This window comes from Chionomys nivalis, chromosome 2 (genome assembly GCF_950005125.1).
Source record: "Chionomys nivalis chromosome 2, mChiNiv1.1, whole genome shotgun sequence".
Classification (NCBI taxonomy): Eukaryota; Metazoa; Chordata; class Mammalia; order Rodentia; family Cricetidae; genus Chionomys; species Chionomys nivalis.
Window position 1 is genome coordinate 130,219,211 of NC_080087.1, and position 24,400 is coordinate 130,243,610.

Here is a 24,400-nt window from a genome sequence, read left to right on the forward strand (position 1 = left end):
CTGTGAAAACAAAAGAAGACCCTCTCCAAAGCATCATATCCTTAGACCCATATTCTGAAATCATAATACCCTTGTATCCATTCTGGTTTAGCTTGGCAGCCCATATAATGAAATGTCTCTCTGTACTTAGCTCCTTTACAGTCAAAAATTTTAAAGAAAACACAATAATACAAAGAATCCAGACTCTCTGTGAATTTTCCATTTTTACGTGGCTTATTTTTCTTTATTTCTTTTAATCTATAACTATCTGTACTCTGTCTCTTTAAAGACTTTACCCTTTTTTAAGACATTAACTCTATTCTTTATATATATTTTTTTCTCTCAAGCCTACATACATTCATCTAACAGTGTCTGAATCAGTTCTATTGTGAATCTGTAATTTTTTTACTATCCAGGAGCACTTTGTTTTGTGCTTTTAAATCGCTAAGCACTTAAGAATCTAAGCTGTGACATTCCTAGGTCAAAAACAGGTACTGCCTGCTTGCCCCGCCCAGTCCAACATGGCGGAGCCGCTCGTGCCTCTGATCCTTGCACATTGCACCAGTAGCGTGGTGGAGCTGTTTGTGCCTCTGAGCCACAGCACAAAATGACTTCCTTTTAGGCACATAGTGAGTCTAGTTGCCATCAAACAAATCGTAGCACTTTACTCCAAATGTTCCATTCAAAAGCTCTGTCTCCCGCAGGAGCCAGACAGAGATCGCAATGGCGGCACAGCCCAGAAAGCCGGCATTTTAAAACAGCCAGTTTTTTCCTGTTGCTGAGTCAGGACAATTTCTTTGCAGCAAGCAACCCACAAACAGCAAAAAGCTGTCTTAAATTCTCTCTGTGTCCTTTTTAAGCCCTCTCAGGTTTTACGTGGAGTTCATTAGCACGTTGGGTGCCACTCTGTTGTAATAGGAACGGCTGGGCTGCGTCCCCAGCACCCGGCCGCCCACATGGCTAGCTTATGCCCCGAAATAATTACACGGAAACTGTATTCTTTTAATCACTGCCTGGCCCATTAGTTCCGGCCTCTTATTGGCTAGCTCTTACATATTGATCTAACCCATTTCTAATATTCTGTGTAGTACCACGAGCTGGCTTACCAGGAAAGATCTTAACCTGCGTCTGTTTGGAGTGGGAGAATCATGGCGACTCCTGACTTGGCTTCTTTCTCCCAGCATCCTGTTCTGTCTACTCCGCCTACCTAATTTTCTGTCCTATTAAAGGGGCCAAGGCAGTTTCTTTATTACTTAACCAATGAAACAACAGATAGAAAGATGACCCACCTCCATCACCACACAGCCAGGGAGCAAAAAAGAGGAGACCCGGTCTCACTGTTTTCTTCAACGGCATCCATTATTCTAAATGCCTGCAAGACCTCAGTGCTTAAACATCCTACAGTCTCCGAAATGTGCCATGCTAAGATCATGTGATATAGACCATTGGGGGCACTTACAGTGCAGTGGTAGCAAACTGTGATGCAATGTCTTCTAAGAACAAATTTTTGTTTCTGAGAATGCTTTAGACAAACTTTCTGCTTAGCGACCAGGGAAGTGAAATCAGTCTTGCCCTGGAATATTAATCTCTGATTTAAGGTTGAGAAATATTATCCATTAGATATTATCATCTTTGGGGTGGCATGCAAAAGGCATCCAAGAATTGGTTCTTGGCACATTTACGATCATTTTTGGAATGAACTGATCAGTCTGATGCCTCTTCCTTTCTTGATAATCATTACTAGTCTTACCTGAACCCTTTTAGGGGAAAGCATCTAGTTACCAGTGTAGCTATAGAAAACTTTACCTGGACATTCTAACCCCAAATGTATCTCACATCAGGAAAAACATAGTGGCTTTGCCAGCTTACCTTTTGTAAAGCAAAACGTCATGTCTGCTCTTCACGATATTCTCTAAACGCTACCGTAAGGTACGCTTGCATCTGTACTGTATGATGGTTCCCGAGTCTCAGACAAGGGCCTGGAGATTTAAACACATACACTTACAGACAGAGAGACAGAGACACAGGGACACGGGTCATTCTTGAATTCCCCAAGAATGCCCCCTTTAGTGTGTACCAGGGCAGCTTATATAAGGATCCTTAACTGAGAGCTATGCCCCAGTCAAACCCACCAGAAACCACTCCCCTGCTATCAGGAACTCCTGAGGGTCTCCTGCTCAGAGAAACTACAAACACAGGAAAACAAGTTGTTTTGCTCTGAGCAGCTGTAAGCACTGGAAAACAAGTTTCTAAGTTAAACAATAAAATTTTTAAATTACTTTAACAAATAAATAAGTATCTACAATTCTGGTACCAGTGTCTTCCCAGGTACAGATAAAAAACATTACTATTTAATTTCACAAAATATTTTTCATTTCCTATTTTCAACTATTAAAAATATTTGAAGCTTAATTAATTTTTACTAATTGACATACAAACACAAACAACAAATTACTTTTCTGAGAAAATATGTGATAAAAGATTAATATCTGAGAAGAATATTTCCATGGCTTACTTGCCTGTAACTTGACACTTTATTGGGTCATATACATTCCAAAAAGCTGCCTTTAGCAGCACAAGGAAACCCACAAACATTCAAACATTTGCCTCTACTTACTTTTCTCCTGAGAACAAAAAGCAAAAGGTGTGGAGATACTTTAAATCCCACAAAATTCTAAAAAGGGGTTTTAATGATATTTATATAAAGAGAATATGTATCGGTTACAGTTTATGTATGCCAAGTCTCACACTTTTTCTGAATTTGGGATATGCGGCAGTCTCAAATGAATGGGCTCAGTGTGCAGACCTTGGTGTGTACTTTAAGTGCAGTCCTACAGAGCCTTCTCTGGCTGCATTGCAGATAATTGTCTAGTGCAGCATGTGAAGAGGCATTCAAACGATCCTGAGTAAATTCTTCTTTTAGAAAATGATCATGCCGTTAGGATTTCTTTCTTTAGAACTGTCAAGGTTTCTCTCTTCAGTTGTGAGGACTTCTCTACATTACAGAATTTTATAGAGCCTGAATGGATGTATAGTTAATACACTGATTTCTGCATTCATTGAAACAATTACAGGGCATTAAAGAAAATGTATCATTTCTTTCTTTTCTGATGTTACAGGGTTTTTAAGTGAACATCAGGTCTACACGTACTTTCTTCTCTTCAAGAATAACCTCATTTTAAAAGCCTAGAATTTCAGTTATCCTTTAATGCAGCGGTTCTCAGTCCCCCTAATGCTGTGACCCTTTAATACAGTTCCGCATTTGTGGTGAGCCCTCAAAATTATTTCCTTGCTAGTTCATTACTCTACTTTTGCTACTTTTGTGAATTGTAATCTGTTATGCAGGATGTCTGATATGAGACTCTCAAAGGGGTCAAGATCCATACGTTGAGAACCACTGCTTTAATGGAAAATGAGGGAAACTGCATGTCAATATGGATGCTTCAATGATTAAATATAAAGGAGAATTCAGTTAAATAAATGTGATTGCAAATCCAAAAGCGTCAAGTCCAAAATTCCTAAGAGGATTTGTCGGCAATATATTTACAATTCAGAGTAGTGCCCAGAAATGCTATTTTGTCTTTACCACCATTGTCTTTTGCCTTGTCATAGGCTTCTGGGAAGCATGGTAACATGAGCGAGCTGACTCCCTGGACTGGTAAAGGTTTCAGAAAGAACCAGCAGAAACTTAACCTATTTGCTGAGTCAGCCTTCTGCAGGGGATCTGCCAAGTTAGATTAGCCTGCAGCTCCTCCATGGTTCAGAGGAAATTAGGTCCCTGGGGCAGGTAGGTATAAAGTGACACTTGCTACATGTCTGCGATGTTGTCTACAGAAAAGGCTGGAAACCTTTATTGTCTCCAGTGGGGGCTTATTTTAGTTCTTACTATACAGGGCCCAGTCATCCATGAATTCTATAACTCCCACTGAAATCCTCCCTCTGAGATTTTCTTATTATGATCCTTTGGTTTTTTTAAAGAAATATTTTGAAATGCATACATGGTTCAGAATTTATATCCAACAACAGAAATGGAAACTATGAATGAAAAATACTTCAAAAACATGCAGCTAAATATATTTGTCTTGTTTATTTAAACATTTTCTGTTTCATCTATTCATAAATGGAGTCAGGTGACTAAATGATATTGATAACATAAATCTTGAAAGAAAATTAATATTAGATTAATACTCTTGTGTAAAGAAATTATTATCCCCAAATTTTTATTATCAACTACTACTGAATTAAAAGTGTGGCTATACTTCCAAGCCCCAAAGAAAAGACTTTTCATATTGAATAAATCAGATATCACACATGCCATGTGAAAAAATAAAGTTCACAAAATCACTCGAAGACATTAAACTACATGTATCTGTAGGGATATAGCCCCACCCATTGGGGGCGTGTTCGCCTTGAGCTAATGTTTAAGGATAAATCTGCAGGGCGTGATCCCAGCAGCCCTTATGTTCTGCTTTTCCTGTTCTCCGCGGGAACCTGTGGTCCTGTAAGTCTATTTCCTTATTAAAGCTGTATATATTTTTATAATCTTTCTGCATTCATTTACGCCGCCACATGTATATATCTATCTATCTATCTATCTATCTATCTATCTATCTATCTATCTATCTATCTATCTATCTATCTATCTATCTTCTATCTATCTTTCTATTTATCTGATAGATATGAAGACGTTACAATGCATATATGGAGAAATAAAACTACTGAATGAGTATGAAGACAAAGCTACACTCTTTTTATATATAAAAACAAAAACCCATCATGCATATATTCATACACACACACACACACACACACACAATCACCAAAGTCCAACTTGGTGACCTAATGAATTTTATTGGGGCTACTTACAAGAATACAGGAAAGAGATTATTTACAGGAGTAGAAGTGACCCAACGACAGTTGAGTTGCATCTCCAAGGCCCATCTCTGTATGAGTGTAAGATAAGAAAAACTGGGAAACCTTGGAGAGTGTCCTTTCCCAGTGTCTCTAGTCTAAACCTCTTCCAGGCAGCTCAGCTGATTTCTGCTTCTTCCGAGCAGCTGGTCTGCTCTCAGAGTCTTCTTTGCAGTTCAGTTTCCCTTCCATCTGAAAGGGACTCTCAGCTTTTATTGCTTTCTCCAGCAGGGAGATGGTCAAGTGAAACTGGTCAGTTTTAGGGACTTCTTGGAGATAGTTTGAGTTTTTTACCTTTCTGAACATTTTTTTTTTGCTTCAAGCAGAAAACATTTATTTCTATCAAATTGAATACAAATCAATCTTCAAGCAAGATAACAAAAAATCACTTAATACAATGAATAGTTAGGATGCCATATACAGAACATATTCAGATACTCTGAATTAAGCATATATGCCAACATCAAGATACCAAATGTCACACTGAAGAAAAACAGGCCTGTCAGCTCCTGGAAAACTTAAGCCATTTTTCACAGGCCAGTGAACCGAAGACAGGAGGCACTGGGTTAGAAGACAGCCTTGAACTTTGGGAGATCACAGTGAAATGCCAACATAGCACAACATATTCCCCCAGAGATCTGTCCACCTCAAAAACAAAAAATCAATAAATTCAGTAGTACAAATTCTCATAAAACCAGAAAAGCCTTGATCCCTAGCATCGCTTGCAGTTTCCACAAAGACAAAATTTTCTTCCCTTCTCTCTCAGAAGAAACTATTATGTCTATGCATAACACGTGACACAAGGTGTGATTTATAGTAAACACATAAAATAGATTAATTTTCAGCGTAGGTCCCTGTGTCACATTGAATATATGATATATAAGATAAACAATATGAAAGTGTGTCAGAAGCAAGTTTGTGCTTGTAAGTGGTACCTTTCTCTGGGGTGTATTTTCTTGAGCAAAATGCTGGATACTCTGAGGAGAGCTGTGGTCTGGCCATCATGAAACTGTCAGATTGCTCTTAACTACCAGTTGCTCTTCTGCCTCTGGGGCAAATGGCTTCTATTTCTCTCCACATGCTTTCTGTTCTGATTTTAAACTTAATGCTGGTTTCATGGCCTTCATGTAGCACCTTGCTTTATGTGTCTTTCACTATCATTGAAGCTGTGCATCTCTTTAAATGATTGTTAGAGATCGACTTTCCTCTACTGGACATAGTTTTCTAATTCCTTTTAGACATTTTTCATTTTGATCCATTTCTTTTAGCTACCTCAAAAGAGAATCATGAAAATTATGTTTTAACCATCAATTATTTTGCTATCAAAAGCATATTTTTCATGCTTTTATCACTTACCTTTGTCTGTGAATATGTTTACCAATCTGGTTTTCTTAATATTTATATCTAAAGTTAATAAATTTGCCTCATATACTTCTGATATATAGAAGTCTATTTTCACCTCAGAATTCCAAAGACAGCAATGTTAATTCTTAATTTTATAGTATCATCCTATGTTCATGTATAGTTTTTAATACAAACCAATTTCTACTGTTAGTAGCTTAGTGAGACAGGCAGCCTTGGGGGATTTTCTTTGCTCATTGGTGCCCCTTTGTTCTTTCTTTTTCTTGGTTCCATCTGAAACCTTTCTAAAACCTTTTTAGTCAAAAGAAGCAGATAATGTCTACTGCCATCAATCCTGGGTATCATTTTGTTATGACTCAAATTATGAATGTCTGTAATTGTTCCTGTCTTCATTTTAACCTTTTGAACATGCACCTATGATTTTGAGCTAAGGGAATCCAACAATATGCCTGCCATATTTCCTTCTTGACCTATGTGTGACCTTAAACTTAGTGCACTTATACTGTAGGTGTATATCATAAATATCCCCACTCCTGAAATGTTTCCTTATATGAACATGAAGAACCACTCTCGAAATAAGATATTCAGCTCCCTTGGCTGAAGCAAGCTATGGTTTTTTTTTTTTTGGGGGGGTGGTGGTAATTATAGTGTTCTCTAGATGTGACAGGTAATAAATTTTGTTATTAATTTATTATTTCTTCCTGTATTCTTTTATCTTCTGGTTGTGCTCATGGGCTTCACACGATGGAGAGAATCGGCAATGCTCTGGTGTAATCATGCACTTATTATAAAATCTGTCAATTTCTCCACATGAATTCTGGCTGTATTGTATATGGCAGCAATGAGAAAGAAAACACAATAGCTTTGAGTTTCCGCACAGAATGTTTCTAAATGTGCTCTAGCTCTGCAATTAAGATCTGAGGATAATTACATCAGTTAAGGTTGGAGCTTCACCTCATCTCTATCCCTCTGGGCCTTCCTTTCCTCCTCTGACCTTTAAACTAAACACTTTCCACTCCTTGCTTCTTCGTGCTTCCAGTAGCCAGGCCCAAACTTTATCCTCAGCCCACTGCTCTGGGCCTCCACCCACCCTCATGTGGAATGTTGACCTCAGTCCCCTCGTCACAGGTGCAGAGAGTTCTGTGATGTACCTCACATTGCAGGGCTCCCCTGCGAGATCAGGCTGGAGGTATCCATGAGAACATCTTCCAGAGATCAGACTTTGTCTCTTCAGTGACTCACACACCTCTTATACTTCTTTTCAAAATTACTTGCACACAGATTTTCTTCTCAGGATCTGCTTCTGAAGAAGTAACCTTCCATATTCAAACAAGACTCTGAAGCCTTAGATCATCTAGTGAACAGAACTAGGAAGTACTTGTGCTAAAGTTTTACATGTTTATCTGTGTTAAAAAAATACTGACCCTCTCTTTTAAAAGAAAAATTTGCAAACAGTTTAGGATGGGACCTTAGAACCTTCATCTGGCGATGGATCGAGATAGAGACAGAGACTCAATTTGGAGCAACGGTCTGAGCTCTTAAGGTCCAAATGAGGAGCAGAAGGAGGGAGAACATGAGCAAGGAAGTCAGGACCACGAGGGGTGCACCCACCCACTGTGACAGTGGAACTGATTTTTTGGGAGCCCACCAAGGCCAGCTGGACTGGGACTGAATAAGCATGGGTTGAAACTGGACTCTCTGAACATGGCGGACAATGAAGGCTGATGAGAAGCCAAGGACAATGGCACTAGGTTTCGATCCTAATACATGAACTGGCTTTGTGGGAGCTTAGCCTGTTTGGACTATCACCTTCCTGGACCTAGATAGAAGTGGGAGGACCTTGGTCTTCCTGCAGGGCAGGGAATTTGTACTGCTCTTCAGTATCGAGAGGGAGGGGGAATGGAGTTGGGGGAGGAGAAGAGGAGTGGGGATAGGGAAAGGGGAGTGGGGGGAGGGGGCAATATGTGGGAGGAGGGGGAGGGAAATGGGAAACAGGGACAGGTGGAAATTTTAATTAAAAAACAATAAAAATAATAAAAAAATAAAAAGATGCTGAAAAATAAAAAAAAGAAATTTCACATATGAACTTTGTGTACTCTAATGATTAGTTTTTTTGCTGATTAATTAAGTCATTTCTTCAATAAGGATTATCCCTTTTATAAAAAAAAAGAATTCAACATAATCTGTAATTTTTAAAAATTAAGGGGAGATCAGTTTCTTTCAAATCCATTCCAGGAAAATCATGTCCATAGTTAAGAAAAATGGCTATGTCAACAATTCTGCACCAGGAGAGACTTTCTTTAAAAAAAAAAACAATGAAATGTTATGTTTTGTACATGACTATTACACACATGAACTAAATAGCAGTTATAGTTACCTGCTCTATTCCTGTGCAAGACCAGACCAGTTGAGATCCCAGCACAGATTGAGGGAGGGGATTGAAAGTCTTCACTCCTATCTGAGGAGTTGTTGACAGTTGATGGCTATCAAGGGAGGGATAATCACCTTACTTTGGAGGCATAGTCAATGGTAAGTTGCCCATGCTCTATTAGATGACCCCACATACATGTTTTATTTACTTATTTATGCTTTTGAGAGTTCTCTAGTCAGATCCATAGTCCATATTAATTGGGCCATTTGCTTTATTGACTCTAATTTTTGAATGATTTATATATTTTGCATATTATCTCCCTGTTGGATATAGAACTGGCAAAGGTTCTCTCCCACTCTATAGACTTATTCTTAACTTATTGTTCCGTTACCTATACAAAAGCTTTTAGAGTTTTATGAGGTTCCACTCATAATGTGTTGGCAATGATTCTATTGAGGAAATCCTTTCCTATACATGTATCTTATGAGGGTTTGCCTATATTTTCTTCTAACTTGATACCGTACTCCACAGACACTTGGTCAGCAATGTTTATTTCCACCATTTTCCACAATAGGTAAGAAATGGAGACAATTTAATTGTACTTCAACAGATAAATGGACACTGGAAAAAGTAGAAGGAATCTCCAACTAGGGAGGAATGATAGAAGCCAATATGGAGGGAGAAGGAACCAGGGACAAGTAATATGGAGGTTGTTTGATACAGCTTTTTGAAATCATATTATTTTACTTTAGAAACACACACACGCACACACACATGCACACACACACACACACACACACACCTTGGTATTACAGTGCTCTTCATAAGAACCATAGACTAACAAAACCCCAATACCAGGAAAGAGAAACTTCCTTTTGAATGGTTAGTCAGGGTATTACAAATTACTCCCAAATCAGTATAGACTATTTATTTAGTCCTTGGTTGCCTTTCAAAGGTTGAAGGTAAGCCCTTGTTTCTAAACATATTGTAAATTTAGAACACATTTCTTGGATGATTTGAATTGGAACTAACCTGAAAGCCTCCTTCCGAAAGTCTAGCATCCATGGAACCAGAAAATACTGTACAAAATGCCAATGTGGGGGAGCAGTTGATAGCCCTGCCTGACTGTGACACCTACAAACCACAACAAATAAATACAACTTGAACATATGCACCAGAAGGGTGTAAATCAGCTTATTATTCTAGAGATGCATGCTTGCTCAATGCTTTCCTGTCTCATCACTGTTCACAACAGCTTAAGAATTCATCAGCTGACAAATGAATAAAAAATTTGTGCTGAATACACACAATGAGTGTCATTCAGCCATAAAGAATAACAATATTATATGTTTAGGAAAATTGATGCAAGTAGAGATAATTATGTTAAATAAGCTAGACTCAAAAGACAAACATGAAATTCTTTCTCTTATTTGTGTTATCAGAAAAGAAGAAAGAAAGGAAGGAAGAAAAAAAGGAAGGAATAGAGAGGAAGGGAGGAAGGGAAGAAGGGAGGGAGGAAAGGAGGAGTGAGAGATTATAATAAAGGAAAAGGCAGTAATATTTAGCTGTTTGGCAGGAATAAATGAGGGTAAGATGATGGAAATTTATGATCAGAGTATGTTATATGGAAATATTTGAGGCGTGAGCTGATGTGGGTGGCTTGATTGCTACCCAGGGCCATGGTGATGTCTGGGCCTGGGATGCTGCCATGGCCCATGTCTGGGTTCATGGCCCTTACACAAGCATGATCTGTGTTGATGTCCATGGATTCTGATACCACCAAAGGCCAAGGATAGGTCTGTAGAGAGTTGGCCCTGCTCCCTCACTGGCTGTAACACTAAGGAGAATTGGTCCTGTCCTGCCCCATCACACCCCTATCTCCCTCCTCCCTCCATCCCCACCACTGACTGAAGCACTCAGGAGAGAAGGTCCTACACATCATCTATGCAGCACAACAGAGCTGATTGTTTGCAGTGGCAAGGCGAGCTGGCCCTGAGGGTGTAGAAATGGGAGAGCAGGTGGTGCTTGCCATGTATTGAGGGATATAACCCAACCCCTCACCAACTGCAGCAGGTGGGGGAGCTGACCCAACTCCTCACCAACTGCAGGACTAATGAGAACCGGCCCTGGACTGGCTCTGGCACCACAATAGAACTGACCCTGTAGACAGGGCCATGGGTGAGCCAGCCCTGAGAGCGTGAAAGGGCGTAGCTGGTACTGCCTCATTTGCCTGTGGTGTGGTGGTGGGGACAAGGGAAAGATGCCTTCTTCCCTCACCCCTGCTGCCTCCAGCTGGTGAGGGAGATGACCCTCCCCTTTACCAGCTACAATATTCGAGAAAGCAGGTCCTTCCCCTCAACTAGCCAGAATAGCAGAGCTGACTCTGTTGACAGGGTCGACATTAGCCTGTCTAAGAATGTGACCATGAGACATCTGACCACATTATATGGTGGCATGGGAGGAGGAGAGGTGTCCCCTACACTCTATACCTGAGACAGGTGGGAGAGCTGGCAGTGAGGTCATAAGAGTGGGAGAGCTGCCCCTGCCCTTCATCAGCTGTGGTACTTGGGTGGGTGGACCCTGAACCTTGCCTGGTCAACACAGTAGAGCTGTTGCTGCACCCTGATGGTATAAGTGTGGGAAAGCTGACCCTGGGACCTTAAAAGCAAGATAACTGGCCCTGTCCCTTGCTCATTGCTACAAGGGTGAACTCGCCGCCAGGGCAACGCTGTAATGTGAGGACACAGGAGAGCAGGTGAACTAATGAACCCTGTAATTACCCAGACTGAGAGTTGTCCCACCCCAATGTCCACCCCATGTATGATATCTTAAAACACGTGAAGGGACCAGCTCTGTAGACCCAAAGCTGCAGGATCTCCATGACACAGGGCAACAACAGGATATCCAACAGGAGTCTCAGTGATAACCCAGCGTCGTAGGGACCCAGCATCGATAGTGTATCAGAACTCAGAGAGGCTTCGAACCAGACCAATGACTCATTGCAATGAACACTTGCAAGTAAAGGTGTGTGAACAAAAGGTTTTACTGTGTGACTTCCTGTGTCCCACTACAACTTCCATGGTGTGATTAATTTTTCCCTTTTTTTTTCTCTTAAATTTTATTGTATTTTATTTGGGGAAGCGGTTGCAAGGGTAGAGGGTGTCTACAGTGGGACAGGGAAATCATTATACACTCTCAAGGTCATTGAGGGAATGACGTGCATGACTTCTCCTGTACCTGGTGTGGTGAACCAGAATTACTTTTGGTATGGCATAGTGCTGGCTCTAGCCCGAGAGGGTGTGTCAGTTAGGCATTGTGGATGACACACCTGTCAAAAACTCAGAAGTAGATGAAAAGATAAAATATTTAAGATTTCTGTGAACATATTGGGAGTAGGCATGTGGAAGAGCTTGCCAACGAGTTTCCTTTTCAGTGGGGTGACCTTGCCCAGAGTGTTGGTAGTGCCAGTGGGTGCAGGGTTGCTCTATTACGAAGTCCCACAAGCCTTTTCATACCACACTTTCCCAGAGGGACTGTCTGCTGTCTTCTGGGTGTGGTGATAATGTGACTGTGCTCAAAAAACCCTCCAAAATAGCAAGGCCATGTGGGTGAGTTTAGTCAGGTAGTAGGCTAGGCAACTGGTGGTACAAAATGCATCAACTGTGCTCTTGAGTGAATTGTTGTAGGTTTTGTGGTTTATGTCCATCAAAAGACATGGGGGTCTGTAGAGCAAGAAGGTAGAGTGGTTCTTTTAGCCTCAGTCTTCAAGTGACCTCTGAAATTCTTCATGGCAGTGAAGACAATGGTAGAATAGACACCAGGCTCTGTTCCAGTATCAAATTATTTTATATAGATGGGATCCAGCTCCTGTGAGAAGGATATGAACTTCACATTGAGAACAAGGTTTTGTAAACAGACAGTTTGTTCATTTCCTGGTCACCCAGACACAAATAATTATACAGAAACTACATTAATTATGATACTGTTTGCCTGTTAGCTCAGGGTTCTTATTAACTAACTCTTACATCTTAAATTAACCCATTTCTACTAATTTATATTTTCTCACAAGGCTCATGGTTTGTTACCTCTTGCTTCTTGAGCTGTTACATGGTGCCTGCCTCCTTTGGCAGCTACATGGCGTCTCCCTGACTCTGCCTGCTCTCTCTATAAATATCTCTGTTTGGATTTCCTGCATGGCTTTGCTCTGCTAAGCCATTGGCCAAAACACAAGCTTTACTCATCAACCAATACAGCAACACATCTGGACATCTCACATAAAGGTTCCCATTCTCAACCTGGTGCTCAGAGTATGGACTGAGCCACTAGTTAGCCATAGAGGCCAAGCAGTGGTGGCTCACATCTTTAATCTCAGCACTAGAGAGACAGAGGTAGATATGCACCTGCTACTGACAACTATAATGCTGTAAGCATAAATTTAATCACAAGGGAAATTAAAGGCTGAATAGAATGTATTGCTCATAATAATAAACAACACTGAGGTGACAGAGTATTAAATTATAAATTACGGTGGAATTGAGATTAAATAAGATTAGTAATGTGCTACCTAGGCATGACTTATAATCAAGGAAAAGGTTTATAAAAAGTGTCTTCCTTCTTGATTCCAAAGTTATTCTGGCATCTCTGAGAGCATCATAATCATCTTTCCAAGCAAGAGTACGATTTTATCCTGAAGCTAGAAAGGCCTGTTTTCAATTTTTACATGAAGGAAGCACACTTTATTTTCTTGATATGTGTCCTCTCTCTGTGATTAGTTTTCTCTAGATGTAATAATTCTTTTCTCTTCTGAGATTTCCTCGTCATGCATGGCATGTGCTGCCAACGTGGACACATATTATGTAAAAGAGAAACCAGGAAAGCGGTTTGCTTTGTGAGTCATTGAAACTATACTGGTGACCTGACCTGAGCAGTAAAAATATTTTTAAGGAAAGTGAAATATGAAAAGGGCTCGTTTTCCTAATACTAATAAACAATAAACATAAGTCATCTAAAAAAAATAAATCAATAGTGACAAGGGCTGGAGAGATGGTTCAGGGGTTAAGAGCAATCGCTGCTCTCCTAGAGGACCTGGGTTCAATTCCCAACACCCACATGGCAGCTCACAACCGCCTGTAAGTCCAGTTCCAGGGAATCTGGCACCTTCATATCAAATGCACATTATATATATATATATATATATATATATATATATATATATATATTTATACACATATACATACTGTAAACCTTTGCCAGGCGACGGTGATGCTTTTAATCCCAGCACTTGGGAGGCAGAGGCAGGCAAATCTCTATGAGTTTGAGGTCAGCCTGGTCTATAGAGCTAGTTCCAGGACAGGCTCTTAAGCCACAGAGAAACTTTGTCTTGAAAAAACAAGCAAACAAACAACCCCCACCCCAAATCAGTAGTGTCTGTTATGTAATACAAACTGTGGTAGTTTGAATGAGATACCTGCCCTGCAACACACACACAAATCTTGGAAATATGAATACTCGGTCCCTAATTGGTAGGCTTGTTTGGGGATACTTAAGAGATATGTCACTGGAGGAAGTGTGTCACCTGGGATGGGCTTGAGGTTTTAAAAGGCATGTGCTGTGTTCAGGGCTCTCTCTCTCCTTCTCCCCCTCTGTTTTCTATTTGTGGCTCCAGATGTGAACTTTTAGCATCCAGCTCCAGTAGTTATGTCAACCACCTGCTGCTGTGCTGCACCTCATTAAAGACCCCAACCCTCTGCAACTGCAAGCTCCAAACAAACTTGCTTCTCTACGTTGTTTTGTCATGGTGTTTAACACGGCAATAGGAAAGTTAGCTAACTACACGTGTTGTAGGAGGCTCCTTGTTTGTTTCCGGCTGCTCAGCCATGAAATAACCATACAGAAACTGTATTAACTAAACCACTGCTTGGTCTAGTAGCTCTAACTTCTTATTGGCTAGCTCTTATATCATAATTTAACCCATTTCTATTAATCTGTGTATCGCCCTTGACTGTGGCTTATTGGCAAGGTTCCGTCCAGTGACTGTCTCTGGCGGGGCTACATGGCTTCTCCTGACTCTGCCTTCTTTCCCCAGCATTGAGTTTAGTTTTCCCCGCCTACTTCTGCTCTTCCCTGCTATAGGCCCAAAGCAGTTTCTTTATTAATCAATGGTAATCACAGCATACAGAGTGGAATGCCACATCACACATGTGCTTGTTGAATTCTAATTCTCTGCACTTACATTGAGCTAAACATTTTTATCCACTTTCTAATTTGACTCTCAAATGACTACATGAAACATCCACTTTCATGCTTCAGATCCGGGAACTAAAGCTGTGACGTCATCATGTTAATAGGTGACAGAGGCAGGATTTAGACCAGGTCGGTTAGATGCAAAAGTCATACATTTTTTTTATCAGCTTCTCAATTTCTAGGAAGCAAGCAAATTAAATGAATCATGGGTGTTAGTTTAATTAGGAAGAAACACAGGACATAGCTTAAATGTTTTGGTAACTCGGGTAAGATAGGTCTTTTGGTTACAGCTAATAAGGCTTTCCTGATGTGAATGTTTTATATAATTACTTGTGATTTAATAATTTTTAGAATTTGGACTGCAGTCTAATTTTTCTAAAAATGGATTTGCTTACTTTTTATGACAAAAGCAAAAAAGGCTATCTGCAAGAATTTCATTAGTTCTGAGTTAAGTCAGTATATATATATTTGAAGACTGCGCTGGACCTTTGCTAAGCAGGAGTTAGACGATCGATTTTCAGGTGAGGAGTGGGTAGTGTTGGCTCCCCCTGGCCCCACAGCCACAGCTTTCCTTCCTTTTCAAGGCAGTGTCTGATTAAAAACAGGATTCTGATGGGCCACGGTTGCCCTCTACAGGTAGCATGGTTACTCTCTGTCTTGAGCTTTTGGTGTTAAAAAGCCTCTACCAAATGACTTCTGTCTTTTTCAAGTTAGCCTCTTTGTAAGGCATTGTCACCTCCATTGGCACAACAGTGTAACTATGGGTTAAAATCTTGTAGTAGCCATCTTTTTATGTGAGCAGCTGTGTTCTAAGGAGGCAGCTTGTTTGTTGTTCCTGGCTGCTCAGCCCCAAAATAACCACACAGGAACTGTATTAATTAAAACACAGTTTGGCCAATGACTCTAGCATATCCCTAACAAGTTCTTACATATTAAATCAACCCATTTCTATTATTTTATATTTTGCCACGAGGCTCGTGGCCTACTGATAAGTTTCCCAGTGCATCTGTCTCCCACAGGGCTACATGGGGTCTCCTGACTCCACCTCCTTCTTCCCAGCATTCAGTTTAGTTTTTCCTGCCTACCTATATTCTTCTCTGCCAGGAACAAGACAGATTTTTTTTTCTTATTCATTAACCAATAAAAGCAACACATGTACAGAAGAACCTCCCACATCACAGTTGGGTAGGTGTTGGTGGAAAAATGATATCTCTCAGGCTTCAGTTTGTTATTCATATGTTTTCCTTATTCCCTGAAATTGTTATTTTGCTTTTGCTTTTGTTGTTCTTACATCTCTGGGCATCAAATTGATAACTCAACAAGGCACGCAAATTTGTTCATGTTGGTTTATGGAAAGTACATGGAATATAAGTTTCCTGAAATCAATATTAGTGCTTGATATATTCAGATTTAAAGTCTTATGTGAAACAAAGACATGTAGGGTTGGAGTGTGTACCTGTGCAGTGTGAAGAAAGACTGTACTTAGTCTTCTCACAAAATTAATCTCTCTGAATATGTCATCTATAAAAAATAGAAAATGACTACCAAATATAAATGTGTTTAAAGGATGATACAATAATATCTACCTACAGTCAATTGTTGTTCTACGTTAGAAACTTGAGTTTGCAGGTTGGTGACAGTTCAGCAGGTAAAGGTAAAGTCAGACGGCCTGAGTTTGATTCCTGGAACTGATGTGGTAGAAGGAAAGAACTGGTTCCTGCAAGTTGTCCTGTGACCTCCACACACATGCCTTGGCGCGCGCGCGCGCACACACACACACACACACACACTATTTTAAAAGGAAACCTGAACTGTGGTAGCATCCTTTGTTTAAGGTCATACTTTAACAGTTTTGGGGTCATTTGTGAAGTTAATTTTATTACAAAAACAGTGGGGATTTGGGAAGGAGGCAATCCTTAGTTCTGTTATTCATTATTTGGAGAACAATAATGCTCTAACTTCTTTAAGGCCTTTTGGTTTGTTTTTAAATTAAATAAGAAATGTATATGACTATCAACTAGAGGAGATTATAGGTTCTTCACATGTATTTTCTTATTTAATCTTAAAAAACATCCCATGGTAAAAACTGTTATTTCACCTGTTATTTTTTAAGAAAAAGCCACGGTATAGAGAATTTGATAAATTGCAAAAGATAAAAAATTCTACAAATATAACTAAGCCCATATTGACAACCAGGTTCTTGTGTCCACATTACTAACTGTTCATTGAACTTTGAAAATTGATGGGAAAATGCTTTATATAGTGCTACTGTGAAGGCAGATATGAAATCAATGTTTCTCACTTTCAGAACACAATGCTTTTTAGATTAACATTTTCATAATGTTTCAGGGGACTCTATTGTTTCTAATCCCTATTGTTGTAGGTCCCTAGTAACTTCTGAGTCTTCAATTTTGGATATTTTGATTTGGGCAATTATGACTAGCGCTATATAGGCAATTTCCACATACCTACCTACTTACCTACCTACTACATACATACATACATATATACATACATACACCTGATCTTTGGTTACTTGTGGAATCTGGTTTTTGTTGTTGTTGTTTTTAGCTGCATGACATTGGAACACCATCCAATGGCAGGGGTCCTTAACTTCTAAGATTCAGGTGGGAGATAAGATTCAAATAAGGTGACATTTTGAAGCTGAGTCCCACTTAAATCTTCAAGATAGCCTTTAAGAAAACCAAAAAAGGGTTTGGGTGTCTTGAAGGTAGAATTGTGTGTTTAATATATATAAATCTTTGATTTTAATCTCTAGCCCTGGAACCAATGAACAGAATTGACCTATATATGTATTTGAAAGAATTAAATACCTCAACTACATGAAACCATGCCCTACCTGAACTTTTTCCACACTGGAATCATTGGGTTTTGTTGTTTGTTTTTCTTCTATCATGTATTACATTCTGATTGCAGTTCCCCTTCATTACACTCTTCCCAGCTCCCCACCCCAGTACCTCTCCTCTCCCCCAAATCTACTCCTCCTCTCTTTCCCTCCTGAAAAGAGCAGACTTTGCAAGGATATTAACTGAGCCCAGCATTACAATTTACAACAAGATTAGGCACAAATCTTCATATCAAGGCTGGAAGAGGCAACCCAGTAGGAAGAAAAGGGTACCAAGAGCAGGCAGAAGAGTCAGAGACAGCCCCCAACTCCCATTGTTAGGACTCCCACAAAAACACCAAGTTATACAATCATAACATATGTGTAGAGGACCTAGCTCAGATCCATTCAGAGTGCATGTCTCTTCACTTTCTGTGAGCCCCTATGAGCCCTGGTTAGTCAATTCTGTGGACTGTGTTGGCATGATGTCCTCAATCCTCCTGGCCTCTACCCTCCTTCCTTCCCTCTTCCATGGGTTCCCTAAGCTCCTCCTAACGCCAAATGTTTGGATGTAGGTTTGCATGTCTTCCCATCAGTTGTTGGATGGAACCTCTCTGATGATGTCTGGAATAGGTGCCAATTTTTAAGTGTAGCTGAATATCATTATGAATTATTTCATTGACTTCTTTTTTTTAGGGGGAATTTTTTTAATTAATTAATTTATTTTTTAAAGATTTCTGCCTCTTCCCTGCCACCGACTCCCATTTCCCTCCCCCTCCCCCGATCAAGTCCCCCTCCCTCATCAGCCCAAGGAGCAATCAGGGTTCCCTGCCCTGTGGGAAGTCCAAGGACCACCCACCTCCATCCAGGTCTAGTAAGGTGAGCATCCACACTGCCTAAGCTCCCACAAAGCCAGTACGTCCCACCAATGACAGCATCTACTGGAGAGGTTGTGGAGAAAGGGGTACAATCATCCATTGCTGGTGGGAATGCAAACATGTGCAACCGCTTTGGAAAGCAGTATGGCAGTTTCTCAGGAAATTCGGGATCAACCTACCCCTGGACCCAGCAATACCACTCTTGGGAATACACCAAGAGATGCCCTATCATACAACAAAAATGGGAACAAAAACCCATTGCCATTGTTCTTGAGTTCTCAGTAGTCCTCATTGTCCGCTATGTTTAGTGAGTCCGGTTTTATCCCATGCTTTTTCAGACCTGGACCAGCTGGCCTTGGTGAGTTCTCGATAGAACATCCCCATTGTCTCAGTGTGTTGGTGCACCCCTCGCGTTCCCGAGTTCCTTGCTCGTGTTCTCTCTCTTTTGCTCCTGATTTGGACCTTGAGATTTCAGTCCGGTGCTCCAATGTGGGTCTCTGTCTCTGTCTCCTTTCATTGCCTGATGAAGGTTATTATTCAGGAGGATGCTTATATGTTTTTCTTTGGGTTCACCTTCTTATTTAGCTTCTCTAGGATCACGAATTATATGCTCAATGTCCTTTATTTATGGCTAGAAACCAAATATGAGTGAGTACATCCCATGTTCCTCTTTTTGGGACTGGCTTACCTCACTCAGGATAGTGCTTTCTATTTCCATCCATTTGTATGCAAAATTCAAGAAGTCATTGTTTTTTACTGCTGAGTAGTACTCTAAGATGTATATATTCCATACTTTATTCATCCATTCTTCCATTGAAGGGCATCTAGGTTGTTTCCAGGTTCTGGCTATTACAAACAGTGCTGGTATGAACATAGTTGAGCATACAAACCTATGAACACCTGATTTTCGACAAAGGAGCTAAAAGTATACAATGGAAAAAAGAGAGCATCTTCAACAAATTGTGCTGGCAAAACTGGATGTTAATCTGTAGAAGAATGAAAATAGATCCATATCTATCACCATGCACAAAACTCAAGTCCAAATGGATTAAAGACCTCAATATCAGTCCGAACACACTGAACCTGATAGAAGAAAAAGTGGGAAGTACTCTACAACACATGGGCACAGGAGACCACTTCCTACATATAACCCAAGCAGCACAGACACTAAGGGCATCATTGAATAAATGGACCTCCTGAGACTGAGAAGCTTCTGTAAAGCAAAGGACACTGTCACTAAGACAAAAAGGTAACCCACTGACTGGAAGAAGATCTTCACCAATCCTGCAACTGACAAATGTCTGATCTCCAAAATATATAAAGAACTCAAGAAACTAGACCGTAAAAGGCTAATCAACCCAGTTATAAAATGGGGCACTGAGCTGAACAGAGAATTCTCAACAGAAGAAGTTCAAATGGTCAAAAGACACTTAAGATCATGCTAAACTTCCTTAGCAATCAGGGAAATACAAATCAAGACAACATTAAGATACCATCTTACACCTGTCAGAATGGCTAAAATAAAAAACACCAATGACAGCATCTACTGGAGAGGTTGTGGAGAAAGGGGTACAATCATCCATTGCTGGTGGGAATGCAAACATGTGCAACCGCTTTGGAAAGCAGTATGGCAGTTTCTCAGGAAATTCGGGATCAACCTACCCCTGGACCCAGCAATACCACTCTTGGGAATACACCAAGAGATGCCCTATCATACAACAAAAGTATATGCTCAACTATGTTCATAGCAGCACTGTTTGTAATAGCCATTGACTTCTTTTCAAAACCTGTTATGTTTGGTTCCATCTTACGCCTCTGGGCTCTCCCTCTGGTTGTTGGCCATCCAGACAATATCAGTTCGGGGTTCCCTCTCATGTCATGGGCTTCAAGTTGGGCAAGTCATTGCTTAACAACTCCCACCACATTTGGAAGTCAGGAGAAATTGTGGGTTGAATGTTTTGTGGCTGGGTTGATGTCCCAGTCCGACCACTAAAAGACTTTCCTGGTTTCAGAAGATGGCCAGTTCAGGCTCCTTATCCCCCATTGCTAAGAGTCTTTACTAGGGTCACCCTGAAGAATCCAGAGTTTCCATTGCACTAGGTTTTTACATAACCCCCCAAATGCCCCTAATTCCAGTCATCTTTCCCAGTACTCTCTCGCTCCATGCCCCATTCACTCTCCACCCCACCCCGCCTGATCCTTCCAGTTCCCATCCCCACCTATCCCAAACCCACCCTTGAAATCCATTCTATTTCCCCTTTCCAGGAAGATCCATGCATTTCCGACCACTCCCTTAGGTCTTCTTACTACTTAGCCTCTCTGGGTCTGTGGACTGTAGCATGATTTATTCTTTGTATTACAGCTAATATTAACTTGTAAGTGAGTGAATATTGTAGTAATGTAGAGCAGCAGGCTGCGTTCCACCACCCGGCTTCTGGCCACCTGGCTAGCTTAACCCCCAAAATAATTACACAGAAACTGTATTCATTTAAACACTGGCTGGCCCATTAGTTCTAGCCGCTTATTGGCTAACTCTCACATCTTGATTCAACCCATTTCTATTAAATCTGTGTATCACCACGAGCTTGTGGCTTACCAGGAAAGATTAAGCATGTCTGACCTGGCAGCTTCGTAGTGGGTGGCTCTCTTTGCCTGCCTTCTTCCCAGCATCCTGTTCTGTCTACTCTGACCATCTAATTTTCCCCCTATCAAAAGGCCAAGGCAGTTTCTTTATTTAACCAATGAAAGTAACACATAGACAGAAGACCCTTCTACACCAGAATACCATGTTTGTCTTTCTGGGTCTGGGTTACCTCACTCAGGATGATTTTCCCCCCAGTTATACTCATTCATGATGTCATTTTGTTGTTGTTTAAACAAACAAAAGCCAAAACAAAACAAAACAAATTGTAGCTTTCTTGCAGTTGTTGATCTGACAGGCCTCAAGGATGCACATGCTGTATTGTTTTGATATAGTAATCTTAATTTGTTTTTATTTCAGCATACCAATCCTTGCTACTCAAATCTTGAGCTGACTGCCTTTGTAACTTCAAATACCAAACCTTCTAACTCGTATTTGATAAATTGAATGTGTTAATTCTCTTATTCTCCATCATCCTCCTTACCACCATCCCCTTTTCAGTTTATAAATTTTACATTTTATTTTATTTTAATAGTCAAGATCCAACATTTTAATAATGATTTACCTCATTGATAGTATACAACCTCAAACCTGAAGTCACATAACTTTGACTACAGTAATCTTGTTCATTTCACCTCTAAGCAATGAGCTATAGTTACCTTTTCTTTCAAAGCAACATTGCAGATCTTTACTGTTAGATGACAAATGTTCCTGAGGTAAGATACAAGGGCATTTATCTTTTTGATGCTGAAATAACTTTTTAAATATTATCTTTGAGATGTTGCTGTGCTTGATGGGTATTCTACTCCAGTTTGTTTTCCACTCATTCTCACTTAGTGGTGATTTGTGCCTTTAAGATGTGTACACTGTTATTTTAGTGAAATCTAAGAAATGATTATTGAATAGTAGTACAGGTTAGATAATGCTTGAGAAACCATGATAATCTGGAATGAAACATTATATCTAACATCAATGGACCCATAACTTCCAAACTAGAAAGAAGTCTGTTGATGAACAAGTCAATAAATGGGGATATGAAAAATAAATCTTAATTTGCACAATTTATTCTAGGATGAGCAGCAATGCTACCATCTGACTCCTTGCTTTTTTAACTGATTTGACTCATTTTAGGGTTGCCTGATGAATTTTTAGGGAACTCAAGCTGATGCAGGTTGAGTGAAGTATTTTACTGTGGTTGTCTTGACTCTGGGTTTGTGCTTGCTACGTTTGCGGACTCCTCACATTTTTAAACAGAATGGAGAGAAGCTAGATACGGGACCAAGCAAATAGTAACGATAACAGATAAAGCTGATCCCAAAGGCAGGTTTGTTCCCAACTGGAGATTCCTGCTAGAGAAAAGGAAACAACAACAACCACAAATAGCTCTCTGCACACTCCCTTTAGTGGGTTTTGCTTTACATAACTTTATTTATTTGTACAGCCATTAAATTTTAACACCAGTCTAAAGATAACTCTACCGTAACAATTGTTTTTTTTATAACAAATATATGTTTGAACAAATTGCTTAAGGATTATAAAATAAATGTCAATATTTATACAGTTACTTAATTATTTATAAATGAATAAATGAGTCAGCCTAGGGGTTAAATATAGGACCTCCTACATGGTAAACAAGTACTCTACCTTTGAGCTACATCCTTATCCCTGGAAACTTATTTTCTAGATGGAGAAATGCCAGGGACATTATGGAATAAGTCATTTTTACTGACACTCATGGGCTTATGTGTCACTGACTATGTTGCTAGACTGTTAGCACTATGCCATTTAGAATTTTGAGGAACAAGATAGGAATTACAAACCTAGATGAGTACACCTTTCCAAATGATACTTTATAACTTAGATTCTACTCTCATTAGAACTCCCCTCCAACGTTATTACAAAAGCCTCCTGAAATTGCATTTTCATAATGCATGCTGGCTCTTCATAAATTCACTACAACTGAAAGCTCATGGACTCCAGCTCAGCAACCTATAATCAGGTAAATGGATACAAAACAGTTTAGACAGATTCCTCAAACAGGTTACCAGGAATTCATGGCAGACTTAGAGGTAACTAGAAAAAATACTTATTACCTTGTAATTTTATTTTCTTCTGTTGCAAAGACTTAAATATTTCTCTTAAAGCATTTTTTAAAAAACCTAGTCATTAGGGATATTTTAATGTTTCTGAATTTTGTAAAATTATTTTTTGTCAAGAATTTGTCATCTAAGTTAATTGTACTAAGAGAATAGGTTCTCAATCCCTCCCTCCTTTGTGTATGTGCCTCTCTGTGTGTGTGTGTGTGTGTGTGTAACACTTTTTCTTGTTGGAAGCAATCCATGAAGGTGCTGTTGAGCTTGCTGTCAAGCTGCCATGCCACCTGCAGAACTTTCTGGGAAGCTGTCCACATTGTGTTGTGGAACTTCCCTGGGGTGAGCTCACCTGGATGTCCCACTTGCCAGGTAAACACTGTAGGAGCCAGAAGAGGAAGAAGGAGGGAGGTGAAGTTTGTACTGTCTTCTGGAAAGGGATCTACCAGATTAAGTTCCACCATGACACACACCTCCATGAAAAGTGGATAAGAGCTAGTAGGTAGCAGGTGACCTGTGTGTCCAAAGACGCATCATTTGCAGAACTCTTGTTAACATTTACTTTAATGTGGCTTATTTTTAATCATACTGTAAACTAGGAGAGGGATTATATCAATAACAAGACTAGGGATTCTAGCTTCTGCAGGTATCTACAAACAGAAATATAATGGCATTTTCGATGATTCTCACTTATTATTTATCAATGCAAAAAATTCTTACAAATATATTAATTTATCAATAAATGGTGGTATGTGACAGTGTCATTTAACATTCTCCCCAAGAGCCAATATTTTAATTTCTTTTTAGAATTGTGTCTTTAAAAGTTTATGTAAACACAACTTAAAATTAAGACATTTGCAAAATACTCAAAATTTAAGGCAGATTTAACGAACTAGATGCATTTTAGCAGAACAGTAACAAGACAAAGCAAAACCTACAAAATAATGCAGAACTTGTGTATTGTTGACTCCGACCTGTAAACGTGTCTCTGCAATGTCACACTCCAGGTAAGTCTGTCACTTGCTATGAGCACTGGGGACCATGCTCAGCACTTAGATCTGTTCATCTTGCCATGACTCA